The 19,812-nt window shown below is 37.8% G+C and overlaps 1 pseudogene; it reads right to left on the bottom strand.

Annotated features, from left to right (window-relative positions):
- Window positions 1-16,941: 16,941 nt before the first annotated feature.
- Window positions 16,942-19,287, bottom strand: LOC113185341 (serine/threonine-protein phosphatase 2A 55 kDa regulatory subunit B alpha isoform-like; annotated as a pseudogene).
- Between the last annotated feature and the right edge of the window lie 525 nt (window positions 19,288-19,812).

The raw sequence follows: 19,812 nt of genomic DNA, 5'->3' as shown, positions 1-19,812 counted from the left end.
TTTCTGAGGATCAGTACTGCTAGGTGAACTGGTTGCTACTCTCGCTTCCCTCCCTTCACTTACTCTGAACATGACATCACCCGGTGCATGCACTTGCTCTAAGAAGGGAACTCTCACATTTAATTAAAGTCTATACACAATGTATTAAAACTGAGAGGTAATTGTTCAAGTAGTTGATCACCTACTAGGCCACAATTATCAAAGTAGCCTTCCCTTTCTCCATAGAGCTTTTCCTTAGAGCTCCCTTTGCCCTTCAGATTGATTGAATGTTCCAAATTTAGAAAGCTTGAGGTGGCTTATGGAAAAAGAAAAGCCACACAAGTTCTCTTTTACTTTCAGTAAATAGCAGTAGCAAACAGAAATTTTTTTAAAAAAGAAATAGAATAAGTATTATCTTGGGCTTCATTAAAAATCAAAATAAACCAAGAGCAAAATATGGGTTTCTTATACATAGCATATAATTGAGTGTTTTGTATTTTTATAATTAGTATCAAGATTATCAACATAGGCTCATTGACCCTGCCTATCATCTGCCTCTTGCCTGCCTCTTGCCTGCCCGTTGCCTGCCCATGGCTCACTGCTCCACGTCTACCCACGGATTGCCCACAATTAGCCTGCAGACTGCCCGAAGACCACCATTGGATTGCCCACTGCCCATTGACCCCTGCTGCCTGGAAGTTCATTGTCATAGTACCCGCAGGTTTGGTTACACATGGCTGCTGCCAACCTGGGACACCAGCCAGGACCTGTAAGTTTGCTGCTGCCACAGCTGCCATCTCAGGGTGTGGCTGCCTCAGTCTGGGAACACTGGCTGGAGACTGGAGATATATGGTCCAGGTATCTACAGGTCTGGTTGTACCTGAGGTCTTTCTGCCGGGTATGCTAGTGGCCACCATCTGGCTGCTTCTTTGCAGGGCCACTCTGTTGTGTGAGCATATCCCTGTCTCTCTGCAAGTTGAAAGGGCATTGAGATCTTGGGACTAAAGCAAGGCAGAGCCTAGGGAAGCTAAAGCCCAGTCCACTGCCTTGACACGTGACTAAATCAGTCAGGGTCACTCCAGGTGAATTGGGCTGGCTATTAAATAATCACACAGACACAGAAAGTGCCTTTTTCTTGGGGCATTTTATCAGTGGCTCCTCAGCCCCAGCTCCCACAAGGGAAGCAAGAGAGGCAGACAAAAAAGATGGAGGAGCATGTTCTGAAGCCCTATTTATTGAGGGGAGCCATTCGGTGGAATATTCCACCTTAGAAAGTAAAAGGGGCACTGGGTTCGATCCTCAGCACCACATAAAAACAATCAAACAAACAAACAAAAAAAGATGTTGTGTCCACTGAAAACTGAAAAAAAAAAAAATTAAAAAACTCTCTCTCTCTTAAAAAAAAAAAAAACTCAACAGGCAGGTGGACCAATGGTACAGAATAGAGGACCCAGAGATCAATCCACAAAATTACAATTACCTTATATTAGACAAAGGTGCTAAAAGCATGCAATGGAGAAAGGATAGCATCTTCAACAAATGGTGCTGGGAGAACTGGAAATCCATATGCAACAAAATGAAATTGAATCCTCTCTCTAACCATGCACAAAAGTTAACTCAAAATGGATCAAGGATCTAGGAATCAAACCAGAGACTCTGCATCTAATAGAAGAAAAAGTAGGCCCTAATCTCCATCTCATGGGGTTGGGCTCCAAATTCCTTAATAAGACACCTATAGCACAAGAGTTAAAATCAAGGATCAACAAATGGGACATACTCAAACGAAAAAGTTTTTTTTTTTTTTTTTTTTTTTTTTTTTTTTTTTTCTCAGCAAGAGAAACAATAAGAGAGGTAAATAGGAAGCCTACATCCTGGGAACAAATTTTTACCCCTCACACTTCAGATAGAGCCCTAATCTCCAGAGTATACAAAGAACTCAAAAAATTAAACAACAAGAAAACAAATAACCCAATCAACAAATGGGCAAGGATCTGAACAGACACTTCTCAGAGGATGACATACAATCAATCAACAATTACACGAAAAAATGCTCACCATCTCTAGCAATCAGAGAAATGCAAATTAAAACCACTCTAAGATACTATCTCACTCCACTAAGATTGGCAGCCATTATGAAGTCAAACAATAACAAGTGCTGGCGAGGATGTGGGGAAGTAGGTACACTTGTACATTGCTGGTGGGACTGCAAATTGGTTTAGCCAATTTGGAAAGCAGTATGGAGATTCCTTGGAAAGCTGGGAATGGAACCACCATTTGACCCAGCTATTCCCCTTCTTGGACTATACCAAAAGACCTAAAAAGAACATACTACAGGGACACAGCTACATCAATGTTCATAGCAGCACAATTCACAATAGCTAGACTATGGAACCAACCTAGATGCCCTTCAATAGATGAATGGATAAAAAAATGTGGCATTTATACACAATGGAATATTACTCAGCACTAAAAAATAACAAAATTATGGCATTTGCAAGGAAATGGATGGCATTAGAGCAGATTATGCTAAGTGAAGTTAGCCAATCCCTAAAAAACAAATGACAAATGTCTTTTTTGATGTAAGGGGGGTCACTCAAAACAGAGTAGGGAGGAAGAGCATAAGAAGAAAATTACCACTAAACAGGGATGAGAGGTGGGAGGGAATGGGAGGGAGAAGGGGAATTGCATGGAAGATGGAAGGAGACCCTCATTGTTATACAAAATTACATATATGATGGTGTGAGGGGGAAGAGAAAAAAAAAAGAAAATAAGAGGTAATATTACAGAGGAACAAGAAGGCAGCCCACTCCCAAAGTCTTACTCCCCTGCTGAGCAGAGATGGGGATCCTCCTGCTTCAGTGCACAGGGAAGCCAGTCTCTGCATTTCCATTGCCCAAAGCTGGGGCGGGGGGGGGGGCACTCAGCTCCCATATGGAAGCTCCAGATGACAGCCAGGATTGCATGGGCCAGTCTGGGTCTAGTAAGCCTGTGGAAAGCCGGAAACTAGGGGCAGTTCCCTAGGGGGAGCACAGGTTGGAGAAACTGGAGAAAACTGGGCTCTCTCTAGCTCAGTGAGTCCTGAAGTGTGTGGGGATGATACAATGGGTAGGGAGACTGAAAGAGGGTGTGAGAGCATCTTGCTATCTGCTCACTCACCCAACCTGTCGGGCCCCAATGGACTGGAGCTACCTTCAAACTTCAGACAACCCCACCTATGGGAAGAGAAGGGAAGCTGAGAAAGTTTTTGAAAGCCAATGGAAGCAATTATTCAATTTTCCATTGAGACTTTCCTTTTTTTTTTTTGCCTTCTCTCACATCTCTACCATCTTTGAACCCAAATATTTTTTCATGCATCAATTTATTAAGAAATGGGATGTCTGAATAGTATATTACAGTTTTGTTGTTTATTCTTACATTTTTACTTTTTTTCTTAAAAAAAAAATCTGTACATATTTTTTCTCTCACCTGTCTGCCTGGATTCTCTTTCGCACTTATACTAACAGCCAACCTCAATTAATTCCTCTCTAACTCTTTATCACATCTTACACTACTTTTGTTCCCTCATTGTCCATCATTTGAAATGGTAGACACTTTTAGCAAACTTACTGTTTATGTTGTAGACAATAATTGAACCCATCATTTCTGTTTATTGCAACAAACTGTAGACACCTTAATAGGATCTATTTGGTTTAAAGGTGCAAACACATTAGGTGCTGTTAATATTGGTCTCCCACTTAAAGGTGAGATACTGGAGGCTTTCAGGGACACCATAAGACTACAGGGTAGAAATTGTACTGCCTCAGATCCATACTGTTAGGTGTGAAAACACACACACAGCATGAAAAAACAAGGGAACAAAGCACTTTAAACAAACCAAGAAGTTCCAACAATAGAATTCATAGATAACATAGTAGAAGAAATGTCAGGGAAGGTGTTTAGAAGGTGCATAGTTAGGCTGATCTTCAACATAAAGGTTGGTATTGGAAAGAAAATATATGAAGTGAAAGATCACTTTAATAAAGAGGCAGAGATTATAAAAAGGAATCGAGCAGAAATCCTTGAAATGAAGGAAACAATAAACCAAATTAAAAATTTAATGGAAATTATCACCAACCGACTAGACCACTTAGAAGACCACTTCAGGCAAGGAAGAAAAAATATACACCCTCAAAAATAAAGTCAACTGCACAGTAAAGATAGTAAGAGCCATGAACAGAAATTCCAAGAAATATGCGATAACATGAAAAGACCAAATTTAAGATTTATCAGAATAGAAGAAGGTGTGATGATACAAATCAAAGAAATGCACAATCTTTTCAAAGACATAACGTCAGAAAATTTCCGAAATCTAAGAATGAAATGGAAAACTACAAGAGGCTTACAGGACCCCAAATGTACAAAATTACAGCAGACTCACACCAAGGCACATTATAATAAGAATGACCAATACACAGAATAAGGATAGAATCTTGTTTATTTATTTATTTATTTTAAAATGTTTATATGGTGCTGAGGATCAAACCCAGTGCCTCACAAGGCAAGCGCTCTCCTGCTGAGCCCCAGCCCCAGCCCCAAGGATTGAATTTTAAAGGCCCTGAGAGTAAAAAAAAAAAAAAAATCTAATTACATATGGGGGAAACCAATTCAGACTTCAACTGATTTCTCAACCCAGACTTTCAATGCCAGGAGGTCATGGAAAAACATGTATCAAGCTATGAAAGAAAATGGATGCCAACCAAAATTAAGCCTCAGATTTGAAGATGAAATAAAAACCTTCCATGATAAAAAAAAAATCAAAAGAATTAACAACTAGAAAGCCTGCACAACAGAACATTCTAAGCAAAATATTCCATGAGGAGGAAAAAAAAAACAATAAAAACCAGCAAAGGGAGGAACTACACTAAAGGAAAGGTCAATCAAAGGAGAAACTAAGTCAAGTTAAAAACCAAAAGTAAACCAAAATGACTGGGATCACAAATCATATCTCAATAACAATCCTAAATATTAACGACCTAAACTCATCAATCAAAAGACATAGACTGGCAGATTGGATTTTTAAAAAAGACCCAAAAATATGCTGTCTTCAAGAGACTCACCTTCTAGGAAAAGACATCCACAGACTGAAGGTGAAAGGTTGAGGAAAAACATATCACTCACACGAACTGTGTAAATAAGCAGGGGTTTCCATTCTCATATCAGACAAAGATAGTCAGAAGGGATAAAGAAGTACATCCATACTGCTTAAGGGAATCATACATCAACAAGACATAAAATCATAAATATATATGCCCCAAACAATGGAGCATCTGTGTACATCAAACAAACCTTTCTCAATTTTAAGAATCAAATAGACCCACAACACAATAATACTGGATGACTTTAACACATCTCTCTCACCACTTGATAGATCTTCCAAAAAAAAAAAACCTAAACAAAGAATCTATAGAACTAAATAGTACAATCAATAATTTAGACTTAATGGATGTATATAGAGTGTTTCATTCATCACTGAGTGAATACACATTCTTCTTGGCAGCACATGGGTCCTTCTCCAAAAAAGACCATATGTTATGCCAAAAAGCAACTCTCAGCAAACACAAAAAAATAGAAATATTACCCTGCATTCTATGAGATCATAAAGTAGTAACGAAATGAAACTAGAAATCAATGACAAAATAAAAAATAGAACCTACTTCAACACCTGGAGATCAAATAGCATATTATTGAATGACAAATGGATAGCAGAAGAAATCAGGGAGGAAATAAAAAGGTACTATAAAAATGCTTAGAGGTAAATGAGAACACCGATACAACATATAAAAATCTCTGGGACACTATGAAGGCAGAGTGCTAGGAGGAAAGTTTATTGCATTGAGCTCATTCATTAAAAGAAAAAGTCAGCAAATAAATGACCTAACATTACATCTCAAAGCCCTAGAAAAAGTAGGACAAATCAACACCCAAAGTGGTAGAAGAAAGGAAATAATTAAAATAGGAGCTGAAATCAATGAAATTGAAGCAAAATAAACAATTGAAAAAATTGACAAAATAAAAAGTTGGTTCTTTGGAAAAAATAAATAAAATTGATAAACTATTAGCTACACTAATGAAGAGACAGAGAAAACTCAAATTACTAAAATTCGTGATGAAAAAGGAAATATCACAAGGGACACTACTAAAACACAGAAGATAATTTGAAAATTTATATTCCAATAGAAAATCTTGAAGACATCAACAAATTTCTAGAGACATATGATCTACCCAAACTGAATCAAGAGGACATACACAATTTGAACAGATCAATTTCAAGCAATGAAATAGAACACCATCAAAAGCCTACCGAACCAGAAAAGCCCAGGACCAGACAGATTCTCATCTGAGTTCTACAAGACCTTCAAAGAATAGTTAACACGATACTCCTCAGATTATTTCATGAAATAGAAAAGGAGGGAACTCTTACAAACTCATTCTATAAAGTTAGTATCACCCCGATACCAAAATCAGACAAAGACACATCAAGGAAAAAAACTTCACACCAATATCCCCGATGAACATAGATGCAAAAATTCTCAAAAATCCTGGCAAATCGCATACAAAAACATATTAAAAAGATAGTGCACCATGATCAAGTGGGGTTCATCTCAGGGATGTGAGGTTGGTTTAACATATGGAAATCAATAAACATAATACTTCAAATCAATAGACTTAAAGACAAGAATCGTGATTATCCCAATAGACTTAAAGACAAGAATCGTGATTATCTCAATAGATGCAGAAAAAGCATTTGAGAAAATACAGCACTAAAAACACCAGAAAAACTAGTGATAGCAGGAACATACCTCAATATTGTAAAAGCACTCAATGCTAAGCATCATTCTAAATGGAGAAAAAATGAATACATTCCCTCTAAAAACTGGAACAAGACAGGGATGCCCTCTTTCACAACTTCTATTTAACATAGTTCTTGAAACACTGGCCAGAGCAATTAGACAGATGAAAGAACTTAAAGGGATACAAATGGGAAGAGAAGAACTCAAATTAGCACTATTTGCTGATGATATAGTTCTATACCTAGAAGACCCTCCCAAAAATTCCACCAGAAAACTCTTAGAACTAGTAAATGAAATCAGCAAAGTAGCAGGATACAAAATCAACACCTATAATTCAAAGGCATTCCTGTATATCAGTGACAAATCCTCTGAAAGGGAAATGAGGAAAACTACCCCACTTACAAAAACAAAACAAAACAAAAACCAAAAACCAAAAACCAACTTGGGAATCAACCTAACAAAAGAGGTGAAAGACCTCTACAATGAAAACTACAGAATGCTAAAGAAAGAAGTTAAAGAAAATGGAAAATATCTTAAAGGATGGAAAGATCTACCTTGTTCTTAGATAGGCAGAATTAATATTGTCAAAATGACCATACTACCAAAAGCACTATACAGATTCAATGCAGTTCCAATCAAAATTCCAATGGCATTCCTCATGGAAATAGAAAAAGCAGTTATGAAATTCACCTGGAAAAATAAGAGACCCAGAATAGCTAAAGCAATCCTTAGCAAGAAGAGTGAAGCAAGTGGCATCACTATACCAGACCTTAAACTATGCTACAGAGCAATAGTAACAAAAACAGCATGGTATTGGCACCAAAATAGACTGGTAGACCAATGGTATAGAACAGAGGACACAGAGACTAACCCACATAATTACAATTATCTTACATTGTACAATAATGTACAAAAATGTATACTGGAGAAAAGAGCCTCTTCAACAAATGGTGATGTGAAAACTGGAAATCCATATGGAACAAAATGAAATTAAACCCCTATCTCTCACCATGCACAAAACTCAACTCAAAGTGAGTCAAGGACCTAGGAATTAAACCAGAGATCCTGCGTCTAATAGAAGAAAAAGTAGGCCCTAATCTTCATCATGTCAGATCAGGCCCTGATTTTCTTAATAAGACTCTTATAGTGCAAGAATTAAAATCAAGAATCAATAAATGGGATGGACTAAAACTAAAAAGCTTCTTCTCAACAAAAGAAACAGTCAGTGAAGTGAATAGAGAGTCAACAAATTTGGGAGCAAATTTGTACCAACATTATTCTAAATGGAAAAAAATTGAAAGTATTCCCTCTAAAAACTGGAACAAGACAGAGATGCCCTCTGTCACCACTTCTATTCAACGTAGTCCTTGAAACTCTAGCCAGAGGAATCAGACAGATGAAATAAATTAAAGGGATACAAATAGGAAAAGAAGAACTCAAACTATCACAATTGCCAATGATGTGGTTCTATATTTAGAAGATCCAAAAAATTCCACCAGAAAACTTCTAGAACTAATAAATGAATTCAGTAAAGTAACAGGATATAAAATCAACACCCGTAAACCAAATGCATTTCTATATCATAAGTGATGATGCCACTGCAAAAGAAATTAGGAAAACTACTCCATTTAATGTAGCCTCAAAAAACAAAAGCCTAACAAAAGAGGCAAAAGACCTTTACAATGAAAACTATAGAACACCTAAGAAAAAAATTAAATAAGACCTTAGAAGACCTATCCCTTGCTCTTGGATAGGCAGATTCAATATAATCAAAATGGCCAAAAACTGTTACACAGATTTAATGCAAATCCTATCAAAATCCCAATGACATTCTTCACAGAATTAGAAAAAGCCATTGTGAAATTTATTTGGAAAAATAAGAGACCCAGAATAGCCCAAACAATCCTTAGCAAGAAGAATGAAGCAGGAGGCATCACAATACCAGAACTTAAACTATACTACAGAGCTATAGTAACAAAAATGGCATAGTATTGGCATCAAAATAGACATGTAGACCAATGGTACAAAAATAGAAGACACAGAGACAAACCCACATAAATATGGTTATCTCATCCTAGGCAAAGGTGCTGAAAACATACATTGGAGAAGACAGCCTATTAAAAAATAGTGCTGGGAAAACTGGAAATTCATATGTAGCAAAATGAAATTAAACCTCTATCTCTCACCCTGCACAAAAATCAACTTAAAGTGTATCAAAGACTTAGGCACAAGAACAGAGACCCTGAGCCTAATAGAAAAAAAAAGTAGGCCCAAATCTGTACTCTGTCAGCTTAGGACCTGATTTCCTTAACAAGACTCCTGAAGTGCAAGAAGTAAAATTAAGAATCAATAAATGGAGTGGGCTCAAACTAAAGAGTTTCTTCTCAGCAAAGGAAACAATCAACAATATAAAGAGAGAGCCTACAGAATGGGAAAAAAGAACCCCCAAACCTTAACACCAAACAAACAAATAAAGCCAATCAATAAATAGGATAAGAAACTGTACAGACACTTCACAGAAGAAGAAATACAATGAATCAACAAACATATGAAAAAATATTCATGGGGGAAAAGGTACACTCATTCATTGCTGGTAAGACTGCAAATTGGTGCAACCACTATGGAAATCAGTATGGAGATTCCTCAGAAAACTTGGAATGGAACCACCATTTGACCCAGCTATCCCAATCCTCAGTTTATACCCAATGGATGTAAAATCAGAATACTATAGTGACACAGCCACATCAATGTTTATAGCAGCTCAATTCACAATAGCTAAACTATGGAACCAACCTAGGTGTCCTTCAACAGATGAATGGATAAAGAAAATGTGGTACATATTCACAATGGAATATTACTCATCCCTAAAGAAGAATGAAATTATGGCATTTGCAGGTAAATGGATTTAACTAGTAAATATCATGCCAAGTGAAATAAGCCAATCCTAAAAAACCAAAGGCTGAATGTCTTCTCTGATAAGTGGATCCTGATCCATAATGGGTGGGGGGTAAGGAAAAATGAAGGAACTTTGTATTATGCAGAGGGGATTGAAGGGAGGGGAGGGGCTGTGGGATGGGAAAGATGGTAGAATGAGACAGACATGATTACCCTGTATACATGTATGATTACACTACTGGTGTGACTCTGCATCATGTACAGCCAGAGGAATGAGATGTTGTGTTCCATCTGTATACAATGTTTCAAAATGTATTCTTCTGTCATGTAAAACTAATTAGAACAAATTAAAAAACAAAAATAAAAAATAAAAAAGATTATCATTATGTTTATTCAAATCTATCATGTTAGCATTTGTTTCTAAGATACAGGGTCTTGCAGGCTGGCCCCCAATACCAGGGCTCAAGTGATTCTCAACCTCTTGAGTAGTTGGGACTACAGGCTGCCAGGCCAACAAGCCTACCTGTTTTTATCTCTTCAGCCCCAGTGGAAATAATTATTGTTGGAGAACTTTACAGGTTGGGATGTTCTCTTCTGGTGACATGGAAACAAAAGAGTGATAGTGAAATTCATTCATCTCTTTTAAGATTTTCTAACAAGCACACTGACTGCTATTGGTTTTTTAAAATTTTTTTTTTCGTTATACACGAATACAGTATCTTTATTTTGTTTATTTATTTTCATGTGGTGCTGAGGATCAAACCCAGTGCCTCACATGTGCAGTGCAAGCACTCTGCCACTAAGCCACAGCCCCATTGGTTTTTGAATATACCCTTTGCTATATTTTTATTTTAGTAGGTGCTGTATGGTTTACAATAAACCTCTTCATTTATCACACTGTGCCTTCAAATAATATTACATCAATTTATTTGCAATAAAAATAATTGCAATAATATACTTCTTTTTTTCTTCTGGCTTTTGAGCTACTATTCAAGCATTAACTTCTATATATAATAAGCACTAAAATTAATTATCATTTTTGCTTTAATCAGTCAATTACATTTTTTTTTCATTTTTAGATTCACAGTAAAATTGAGCAGAAGGAAAGAGATTTCTTGTTTATTCCTGTCCCCATATATTCAGTTCCCTCATTATCAAAATCCTTGATCAGAGTGGTACATTTGTTATAATTGATGAACCTACACTGACACAGTATTCTCACCCCCAAATCCAAGAGTTCACATTAGGGCTTACTCCTGGAGTTGTACATTCTATTGGTATGAGCAAATGTATAATGACATACACCTTCCATTATAATATCACACAGAGTAATTTCACTGCCCTAAAAATCCTAAAAGCTCTGCCTAGTCATCCCTCCATCATGCACATCCTTGGTAATGACTAATCTTTTTCCCAACTCCACAGATTTGCCTTTGTCAGAATGTCATTATAGTTGGAATCATATAGTATGCAGTCTTTCCAGTCTGGCTTCTTTCAATTAGTAATGTACATGTAAGTTTCCTTGCAAATATTTTCTCCAAGTCTGTGGCTTATCTTTTTATTCTCTTGATGGTGTCCTTTGCAGAGCAGAAAATTTTAAATTTAGTGACAGTCATCTGATGAATTTTTCTAGGGGTCATGTCTTTGGTGTCACAACTAAAAAATTATTGCCAATCCCAAGGTTACCTAGATTTTGTCCTATGTTATTTCCTGGGAATTTTTATTGTTTTGTATTTTACATTTATGTCTACAATCCACTTTGAGATAGTTTTTGTGAAGGATATAAGGTGTGTCTAGAATCTTTTTTTTTTTTTTGAGTGCAAATGTCCAGTTGTTCCAGCACCATTTGTTGAAAAGGCTAAAATTTCTCCATGATGGAGTTTGTTTTCTATTTATTCCATTTGTTCCTTCGTTATTTTTTCTTTTTCCTGCTTTCCATTTTCTCCCAAGCAGTCTCTGACCCTGACTTTGCCTATCTTTTTATTTTTCCTTTCTTTTTTAAGGTACAGTGTCTTGTCGGCTGACCTCCAGCACCTGGATTCAAGTGATTGTCAAACTAACAAGTTTCTGCACAGCAAAAGCAAACAACAAAGTGAAAAGTGAAATCTATGGAATAAGAGACAGTATTTGCAAACCATTATCTATAAGAGATTAATATACAAAAAGGGTTTTGTTCTTATCTTTGATTTTCTGTAGTTTAAAAATGATATGCCTAGGGCTGGGGTTGTGTCTCACCTAGCACACGTGAAACACTGGGTTCAAACCTCACCACCACATTAAAATGAAATAAAGATTGTGTCCACCTACAACTAAAAAATAAATATCTTTTTAAAAAAATGATGTGCAGCTAAAAATTTTGGCATTTATCCTGCTTGGTGTTCTCTTGAATTCCTGGAACTATGGTGTATTAGTCAGTATTGTCTAGAGGAACAGAATCAACAGGAAGTGTAATTATAAAAGGGAGACATATTAGGTTGGCTTACATGACTAGAAGCTGGCTAGTCCACAATGGCTGTCTGCAAGATGGAGAGCTGGAAGAACCAGTAGCTGCACAGTTCAAGAGGCTGAAGCCTCAGAACAAGAAGGATCAACAGTGCTACCCTAGTCCAAGATGGAAGGCTTGAGTTTAAGGGCTAGAGTTGTAGCTCAGTGGAAGAGCACTTGCATAGCATGTGTGAGGCACTGGGTTTGATTCTCAGCACCACATACAAATAAATAAAGGTCCATCAATGATTAAAAAATATTTTTTAAAAATTAAAAGTAAAGAACCTGTTCAAGGGGCTGGGGTTGTGGCTCAGCGGTAGAGCACTCACGCCTGCGAGGCCCCGGGTTCGATCCTCAGCACCACGTAAAAAATAAATAAATAAAACAAAAGTATGTGTACAACTAAAAAATAAAATATTTTTTAAAAAGAATCTGTTCAAGAATAATGGAGCTTGCATTGCAGCTGCTTCCTTATTCTTGCAACTTTTATTCCATCCAAGCCATCATCCTACTGGACATTGCTGCCCATGCTTAGAGAGGGTCTCCATTTCAGTTGGCTATTCCCCCATGCCAGTCATTCCTAGACACACCTTTACTGACACACCCATAAGCCTATTACACATCCGCATCTCTTAATCCTATCAAGTTGACAATTCAAATTAACCATTACATATGGTTTGGTAGCTGACATTAATTTGGGAAAATCCTCAGTCATTATTATCTCAAATATTTTTCTGTTCTTTTTACTTTTTCTTCTTTTTCTGTTATTTCCATTGTAAGTATGTTAGACCTTTTATAGTTGTCCTATAGGTCTTGGACATTTTCCCCATCTTTTTTTCTTTCTATGTTTTAGAAGTTTGTATTGTGATATCCTGAAACTCAAGAGTTTCTTTCCTAAGCCATATCTCATCTACCAATAAGTCCATCAAAGTCATTCTTCATTTCCGTTATAGTGTTTTTGATCTTTAGCATTTCTGTTTGGTTCTTTCTTAGGATTTCCATCTCTCTGCTTACATTGCCCATCTGTTCTTGCATGCTGCCTACTTCATTCATTACAGCTGTTAGTAGCATTTTTTCTTCTTTTTTCTTTTTGTAGTTCTGGGGATCAGTTGAGTGAGGCAACTCAGGTCTGAAACTTCAGTGATTTGGGAGCCTCAAGCAGGAGGATCACAAGTTCAAACTAAACTGGGAAAATTAGCAAGATCCTATTGATAAATAAAACATAAAAAGAACCGGAGATAGAGCATAGTGTTAAAGCACCCTTGATTAAATCCCCAGTACCAAAAGACAAAACAATATTCTGGGGATTGAACCCAAGATGTTGGGCATGCTTGCAGAATCCTTATATTGTGTTATATTTGTTTTAAATTCTTGGTCTGATAATTCCATCATATCTGATTCTGCTTCTAATATTTGCTGTCTCTTAAAAAAATTTTTAGCACGCCTTCTCATTTTTTCTTAATAGCTGGGCACAATGTATTTGGTAAAAGGAATTGCAGTGAATAAGCCTTCAGTACCATGATGGTAAGGTGTTGGAGGAGCAGGGCAGTATTCTGTAGACCTATGATTAAGCCTCTGTCTTTTAGTGAGCATGTGTCCCTGAACTGTGAATCTCAGATGTGTTTCTCCATCCTTCAGACTTTTTTGGAACAGTATGGCTATATGGACTGTAGTTGGGTATTTCCCTTCTCCTACATGGAAAGCTAAATGGGGTGGGCTGGATTTGGGTAATTTTCTTCCCCAATGGTCAGGTTAGGCTCTGATAAGCCCAGCATATTGGGCTCTGGTTAGACAATTACTCATATGGGCAGGCCTTGTTAAGAAACTGTGCTCTGGCACATTTAAAAATGCTTCCTTATCTCTTACCCCTGCTAGAACCATGAGAAGATTTTTCTCTGATGTTTACTGTGAGAACTGGTTGAGCTCTAGGAGGTAAAACTCACAAATGTGTGGGGGCCTCCTGATGACCGAGTGCCCTGGACATTTTCTTTTTCAGACTTTTATACAATGAGCCTCCAACAATTTTCAGTTATGGTTTGGTTCCATGGAGGTTTATGCTAGTGAGTTACAGCCCTGGTAAGTTGTGATTCTCTGTATTTGCCTGTAAGTCTTTCCAATTTGGGGGCAATGGATTGCTTTGGGCCTCATATCTCTTGTGGACTTAAGGAAAGTTATTGATTTTTCAGTTTGTTCAACATTTCACTTGATAGGACACACTAACAACTTTCAGACATCTTACTGGTTTGACCAGATACTGGAGGTGCAATTATACCTTAAACATATTTTTAAAATGAGAAGAGTCTTTTGTATTTGCTCACCTACTTATTATTTTTTTGTCATCTTTCTTTTCTTTTTTTGTATATAATATATATTTAGTAGAAATATTTATCATTTTAGTGGCTAGATTTTTCTTTCTTCTTCCTCTTCTTTTTTTTAAAAAAATTTTTTATTTGTTCTACTTAGTTGTACTTGACAGCAGAATGCATTTCAATTCATCATACACAAATGGAGTGCAGTATTTCAATTCTCTGGTTGTACATGGTGTAGAGATGCACCATTCATGCAATCATACATGTACCTAGGGTAATGATGTCCATCTCATTCCACCATCTTTCCTATCCTCATAACTCCTCCTCATCCTCCCCTTTGCCCAATCCAAATTTTCTTCATTCTTCCCATGCCACCCCGCTCCATCACAGATCAGCATCCATTAATCAGAAAAAACATTCGGCCTTTAGTTTTTGGGGACTGGCTTACTTCACTTAGCATAATAGTCTCCAACTTCATCCATTTACCTGCAAATGCCACAATTTTATTCTCTTTAATGCTGAGTAATATTCCATTGTTTGTATATACCACAGTTTCTTTATCCAACACAGGTGTGTTGTTGAGCATCTAGGTTGGTTCCATGGTTTAGCTATTATGAATTCAGCTACCATAAATATTGGTGTGGCTATGTCCTATAGTATGCTGATTTTAAGTCCTTTGGGTATAGACCAAGGAGTAAATAGCTGGGTCAAATTGTGGTTCCATTCCAAGTTTTATGAGGAATCTCCACACTGCTTTTCAAATAGATACTTCTTAGAAGAAGATATACAAGTGACCAACAAATATATGAAAAAATGTTCAACATCTTTAGTAATTAGAGAAATGCAAATCAAAACTACTCACCCCAGTCAGAATGGCAGTTATCAAGAATACAAGCAATAACAGATGTTGGTGAGGATGTGGGGGAAAAGGTACATTCATACATTGCTGGTGGGACTGAAAATTGGTGCAACCACTTTGGAAAGCAATGTGGAGATTCCTCAGAAAACTTGGAATGGAACCATCATTTATTAATTTTTAATCCAAATATCCATGTGGTAACATTTTATTTCTATTGAAAGAGCATACTTTAATTATTCTTTGCTGCTGATCTGTTGGCAGTAAATTCATTCTTCATATATTTGCAAAAATCTTTTATTTGCTTTCATTGTTGAAAGATATTTTTTCTGGATATTAGAGGTTGAATTGTGTCCTTTTGCCTCCAAATTCAAATGTGGAAGTTCTAATTCCCCATACCTCAGAATGTGAGCTAACTTGGAAATAAGGTTATTGCAAAAGTAATTACATTAAGATAAGGTCATACTGGAATAGGATGGGATGCCCATCCAATACATCTAGTGTCCTTATCAAGAGCAATTTAGACAGAGACACACAAAAGAGGGAGAAGACCATGTGAAGATGAAGGCAGAAGATGATGTGATGCAGTGGAAACTACGGGATTCCGCTTGCTGTCAACCCACCAGAAGCTAGAGGAGAGGAATGGACATGATATCCTTCAGAGGCCTGGGTAGGAATCAAGCTTCTGACCATTTGATCCTGGACTTCTACACTGAAGAAAAGAGACAAATTTCTTTTGAGAATTGTGACCATGCATGGCCTACAGAAGGCTCTGCCCAATATGCAGGCACCACCCAGAAGTAGACAGCTGCAGTGCTTAGCCCTTTCTGGGACATTCTCCTTCTTTTTTTCCCTATATCTCTGTAATTTTTATTCATATACCCCTTCACTCCCTGCCCTTATTTTTCAGTGCCAGGCATGGCAAGGAGTGATACAGCCAACCATTATTAAAACATTTGTTTGTAACCTATATCCTCTTTATCACTGACCTCAAACCAACTCATTTTGTCTGTGTTTTGTTCTTTCTTTTTAAATACACTACCACCAAGACTGGTGGAAGGAGCTAGGGCAAGAGAGATGAAGGGAGAGAGTCCAGTAGGCCAGAGAGGAGGAATGCTACAAGCCACAGTAAGAATTAGCTGTATTTAATTTAAAAAGGGAGGGGGGAGTGAAGAGATATATCCTACAAATGATACAGTAATGAGGATACACAAATCCCATAGCACGGTAGAAGGCTTTCACTCCATTGGATGTCATCGCAAAGGAAGGCATAAAAAGTGGAGTAACTCAATGTTGATAGTCCAATCTAGTCCATTAGGCAAGATGGTGCAAGAAGTCATTTAAATTAAAAGTGCCCTACCCCTATGTAACTGGCTAGCAGATCTGGAGAATACAGTGATAATCCACAGAGCTTTCTCCATGTAGCTATAGAAATGTTTTGCTGAATGGATGAATGAATGAATGACTGTTGAATGAATGAATGTAGAATAGGGTGCTGCAATAGATCTCTCTCTTTCACAGATACAAATGCTAGATTCAATTATCTCAACTAAGCAGGAAGTGGACTCTTCTGCTAGGAATGCCAACCCTAATTCACTTTGTCTTGAAATGTACACAGATGTTTGTAGTAGATACAGCAATGATGTTTTCCTTGGGGTGCCAGGCCATATGAAGGGTTTCCTTCTTTTTTTTTAATATTTATTTTTTTAGTTTTAGGTGGGCACAATGTCTTTATTTTAAATTTATGTGGTGCTGAGGATCGAACCCAGTGCCTCAAGCATGCTAGGCAAGCACTCTACCGCTGAGCCACAACCCCAGCCCCTGAAGGGTTGTCTAGGCTGTCAACACTTATTTCATCTTTCTTTCACTTGCTGCTTGCACTGTCTTTGTGTGGCTTCAGAACTGTGTGAGGCTTATTGTTTTATCATGATGCTTCTCGAGTTAGATCTTGTTTTTTGTTCCTGTCAAACATTCTGAAGAAATTATTGTAAGATCCAGTCATGACAACGCTGTCACATCCATTCTAGCAATATTCAAATTTATCAAATATGCATTTTCATATAGTGAACAAAGTTTACTTCTGAGGTATTCATGTACCTGGAATATTTCCATGGGCCTGTTTTCCATATTTAAGTTCTTAATTTTGACTGACAAATAGCCTGTAGTCATCATATAGTGACTACTATGGATGAATTTTACATTAGAAATAGGAGAGGTGATTTCAGAAAAAAAATGACCTGTTACTAGGGTCTTCAGGTTCTTCAAACAGTTTAGAATGTCTATCACAAGGCAGATACTCTCATATCTCATAACTAAGTAGTTCCTTTACTGCTGCTGTATACAATAGTATTACAGTTGTTTGGATGGAATTTTGTTATTACAATCACTTCTGTGAGCTCCTCTGTATAGGCAGGCTTGGTATCTGCAGTATTAAAATTCCTGTCTGTCATTTCCAGGTTCCAAAGATTAATCCACAAACCATATGTAGATAAATAAGCTTCATGATCACTATTAATAGAAATTGAGTTGATGCGCTATATATGTGCATTGGCAAACATTCTTTGTGGACTGGCCTCAATCATTAGATCCATGGGCCTGAAGACTGGCACATGTAGTGTAGTAACTATAGCAGGATTTCTGTACCTTCCATCTTCCTCTTTCAAGTTATACCCTCCCTTCACTGATTTTCCATAATTTTCTTATTTTATCATTGGTAGACAATAAAAACTGAGCAGCATTTTTGGGGGGTAACCACCTAATTTTGTTCAACTTTTTTTTCCCTTTTTCTAAAATTTTCAAGTAGTCAAATTCTGGTTCATGGCTCTGGAAGGTGCTGTAAGCATTATTTTCTCCCCTGCTATAAAACTGGATTTTGTTCTCATGGGGTGTTGTGAGGATTAATTCGTCAGTGATGGTAAAGCACCTGAGATCCTTGGGTTGAAGGTGCTCTTGCTTCTGGTGAAAGAAGACAACTCTACCACTTTTTCCTCCTGTTACTAGTAATTTTCCAGAATGATTAAACTTTACTGTAGAAATTATATCTGCTTCTGCTACATCATCATTTACTGCTTTCACCTGAGGAAACACCACTGAATATCATTTCCTCCTCCAGCTGTTACCACTTTGGGCTGCAAATGGTGACCCTGCTGAGTTGCTCTGGGTCTCCACATCCTGAACTCTCTCCTCTCACCTAGGGATGGTAGGTAGAGAGGGTGGATGGTGTGGATGGCATTTGTGGGGATAGGGGCCGGGGGCTGGGGAGAAGGAAGGAGGAACAGACAAACCAGCCAGCAAGATGGTGGGTTTCACACAGGGGCTTTCCTGTTGGTGCTCCTTCTCCTGCAGTGGATGAGGCTACAACAGTGATGGCAGCGGTGGGTGACTCCACTTCTCCTTTCTGGTACCTTCTTCTTCCTCTTCCTCTTCCTCTTCTTCTTTTGTACCAGGAGTTGAACCCAGGGGGCTTAACCCCTGAGCCATATCCCCAGCTTTTTTTGTGTTTTATACTCACTAAGTTGCTGAGGCTGGCTTTGAACCCATGATCCTCCTGAGCTGCTGGGATTACAAGTGTGGTCCACTGCACCTGGCTCTGGAACCTTCTTAAAGGGACATTGTGAAGCATTGTTCTTCTAGTGGTCAGTACTTGGAGCAGTGTACCTGGTTGTGCACTTTTCTTGGAAGGGGAAATGTCCACACATGTGATCATCCACCAATTCAGGCGGTAGCCAGTGGTTTGGCCTGATGTTCAGAGACTTAGAAAAAACATGATTGGAAAAATGGTGGTAAGGAAATTTGGGGAAGTATGTGGATAGACTCTCTGAATGGATAAAACATATACAGAGAAATTTAATAATTAAGTGGATAGGTTGACATGTCTGTGAATGCCAGTCAACCTCTTCCTCCAGCTATCCTTGTTTTTGCCAAATGGTTTCATCAACAGAGTGGCCATGATGGCAGAGATAGAGGTTATGCATGGGCTAAGTGACTTGGACTTCTTCTGCAACCACTGCTCAGTGCCCAGTCTGCCAGCAATGGAAATCAGCACTGAGCCCCTGATAAGGCACCATTCTCTGGGAGTAATCACCCAGCTACCTGGAGGCAGGTTGATTACACTGGATCACTTCCATCATGGAAAGGGCAACATTTTGTTCTTACTGGATAAGATACTTTAAATATGTTTACTTTCCTTATATGCAATACTTTTGCAAAAACTACTATCTGTGGACTTACAATGTATCTTATCCACTGTAGTGTTGTACCACACAGTATTGTTTTTGATCAAGGAACTCACTTCATAGAAAACGAAGTGCTTCAATGGGCACTTGTTCATGGAATTCACTGGTCTTACCATGTTTCCCACTGCCCTAAGCGACTGACTTGATGAAGGGTGAAATGGCCTTTTGAAGACTTCGTTACAATTCCAGCTGGATAGCAATATCTTGCATACCTGGAGTAAAGT

This window comes from Urocitellus parryii, chromosome 4 (assembly GCF_045843805.1).
Source record: "Urocitellus parryii isolate mUroPar1 chromosome 4, mUroPar1.hap1, whole genome shotgun sequence".
NCBI classification, from domain to species: Eukaryota; Metazoa; Chordata; class Mammalia; order Rodentia; family Sciuridae; genus Urocitellus; species Urocitellus parryii.
This window is presented reverse-complemented; position numbering and strand designations above follow the sequence as displayed.